The sequence below is a fragment of the Lucilia cuprina genome, chromosome 6 (genome assembly GCF_022045245.1).
Source record: "Lucilia cuprina isolate Lc7/37 chromosome 6, ASM2204524v1, whole genome shotgun sequence".
Lineage (NCBI taxonomy): Eukaryota > Metazoa > Arthropoda > Insecta > Diptera > Calliphoridae > Lucilia > Lucilia cuprina.
Window position 1 is genome coordinate 54,854,655 of NC_060954.1, and position 3,472 is coordinate 54,858,126.

Sequence of the window (3,472 nt, forward strand, 5' to 3'; positions counted from 1 at the left end):
CTATAGACTAGACTATAGACTAGACTATAGACTAGACTATAGACTAGACTATAGACTAGACTATAGACTATTATCCTTCAGACTATGCTTAAGTCTGACAATAATATAGTTTATAGACTTTATCTTATCTTAAAAGTCTTAAAACAACTTAGTGGGTTTTTCTTGTTGCCACAAAACTGTAAGTATGTATGTGTTGCCTTGCTGAAATGTTTGTGTTTCAGTGTGTGTTATAAGTTGGTGTATTTTATGCAAATACTCGTGTGTGTGTATGTTTAGTTTTCAAACAAACTTATTCTTTATTTTTATTTTTTTGTTTTGTTTTTAATTTCTATTGTGGCTATATGCGTTAGACTCTTTCTCTCTCGCTTTCTCTGTCTCTTTAGGTACAACAAACATAGAAATGAATAACGAGTATCAAGTGTTTGAATATAAAACCTCGTAGCCAAAAACTTTGTAAAACTAGAAGGAAAAAAACACAAACGCTTGTAAATGAACAAAACAGCCAAAAAACTTACCATTATTCAGATACAATATAATAATAAACAGCAACAACAATAACAGAAACGAAAAAGCATGTAACCCAATAACACACTCTTAAACAATAACAATTTTTCTAGATGTTTTGTAAAAAAGAACAACTTCACGGCAAAAACTAAACATAATAAAGTTTCATATTTAAATTTAAATATTTTTTTTATATAGCCGCCATAAGTTATGCTAATAATTTTGAAATTCTAGAAGCAGCTAAAAGTATGCTATAAATATTTCTTTAATTGGTAAATGTAAGAAGCAACATATGAAGGGATAACCATATCTTCTTGAATTGTGTTTTATTTCGATTTTGTTTTTAAAATTATCGGAATTTGTTAGACATTGCAATTTCCGATTGTGATTCTATGGCATGAATGTTGCAATTAAATTGTTATTTTGATATGTGTTAAAGCTACTATGAACTAGTTTAGCAATTGGCTACATTTATACAATAATTTTTATTCAGATATATGCATATGTTTAAATTTAAATATTACGAAATCCATCTGTCCATATACATATATATTTTATGAAATCCCAGAAATCTTAAGCATTCAAATTTTTTGGCGATAATTTTTGAATCAAATTAAAATATACACCTCTATTACATCAACATAAACAATATTGTAGAGTATAGAAAATTCATTAATGCCGACATTAACAGTCTTACTCGTTTTGTTCTAGTAGTTTTATATAACAACGATTTGCGGCCAGTCAGCCTGGAGTTACATAAATTTTTCATATTCTGTTACTGTTAAGTGCACATACAATTTTTTATTGTATTTTATTATTTATTTTAAACATATTTTTTTATCTTACTCTTTTTCTCGTTTTTATTTTAATTTTCTCTTTTAGTTTTTTTAGTTTTTTTTTCTGTTCATAGTTTTAAAGTTGATTTCCTACTGTCATATGTAAATGTTATATGAATGTGAGTGGCAGATAGAGCTGGTAGCTAGAAATGGTAGCATATCGTTACCCTAGAGAGAAGAAAACTTACAGGGGCTTAGAGGCGTAATTGGTTCTTAAAGTCATGCAAAGGATGCTGTTTAATATAAGCACTTGATGGATGTTAAAGACTAGAATATTTGTTTCTTATTAGAATTCTCATACAAACTGAACTATTGACTAGTCTATGGTCTAGTCTTTTGACTAGTCTATGGTCTAGTCTTTTAACTAGTCTATGCTCTAGTCTATTGTCTAGTCTCTTGACTAGTCCATGTTCCAATCTAAGAAGTAATCCATTGTCTAGACTATTCCTTAGACTACTCAATGTATAAGTACATTGATTGCTCACAGTTCATATTCTAGTCATTTGATAAATCTATTAACAAGTCTATAGAATAATCTATTGTCTAGTATGTTGCCTCTTTGTTATCAAGTCTATTGACTAGTGTTTTCTCTAGCCAACTGACTAATCTACTAATCAATAGACTACAGACTATACAAGTCTAGGAAGTCTTGCTCTATTGATTTACTAACTACCCTGCAACAGTTTATCTGAACTATTGACTAGTCTATGGTATAGTCTGTAGACTAGTCTATGGTGTAGTCTTTAGACTAGTATATAATCTAGTCTATTGAATGGTCTATATTCCACTCTAAGGAGTAGTCTGTTACCTACATTATTCCTTAAACTACTAAATGTACTCTATGACAAGCCTATATAGTGGCTAGTATTTTCTCTAAGCCAAATAGTCTAATAATCAATAGATTACAGACTATACTAATGGGCTAGTCTTTGCTCTATTGACTAGATGACTAGTAAGCGACTAATCTACTGACTTTTTACGGAAATAGTCTATTTTCTAGTATCTGAACTAGCCTGTTGACTTGTCTATGATCTAATTAAGTAGTCTAATCAACAGACTACAGATTATACTAGTCTGTGTCCTAGTTTCTATTGATTAGTCTATCGTCAACTGAATTGTATAATCAATCTAAAAATTATACTAGTCTATGGACTAGTCTCAGCTCTATGGTCCATTTAGTCTATGAACGAGTTGACTAGTCTGCCGGCTAGTCTACAGACTTTTGAAGTGATTAGTCTACTAACTAGTCTCTAAACTTGTAGATTGACAATAATATGACCTACTCTAAGAAGTCTAGTCACTAGTCTATTGACAAGACTTTTCACTAGTCTATTGACTAGACTTTTCACTAGTCTATGGACTAGACTATTCCATATTCCCATGTACTTGTCTATTGACTACTCTAGACAAGTCTTTTTACTAGTCTATTAACTTGTCTATGGACTAGTCTACTAACTAGTCTATGGGCTAGTCTTTTAACTAGTCTATGGACTACAGTCTATATACTTGTCTATCGACTACTCTATGGACTAATTTATGGTCTAGTCTAATAACTAGTCTACTGACTGTCTATATAGATGGCTATCGAATACTCTATGAACTAGTCTAGTTTGTTGGTCTCGTCTATTAACTAGTTTATGGTCTAGTCTATTGACTACTCTATGGAGCATTCTATAGTCTACTGTATTGCCTAGTAAATAGTATATTTGCCAATCTAACTATTCTTTAGACGATGAGTTAAGTCTTATGACTCATCTGATTGACTATGCTAAAGATTAGCCTTTTGTTAGTGGCCTAATCAATGGCCTAGTATTTTGTCTAGTCTACGTACAACACTATAAACTAATCGTTTTATTATGGAGGAATTAATCTATGGACCCAATTAAAAACTAATTTATAAACTAGACTACTGACTTGTTTATGGACTGATATATTAGCTGATATATTATATAGTTTAGTTTGTTATCAGATTCCATTCCATTGTAAAACAATTTTCATTACACTTTAAAGAAAATGCAATGAAGAGGAATTAATGAATGAATGAATGTTATTAATAAAATTTAATAGTAAAACTAAAATTACATTCGTTGCACATAATGAAATTCTAGATAAAACATACTAAAACTTTTGTA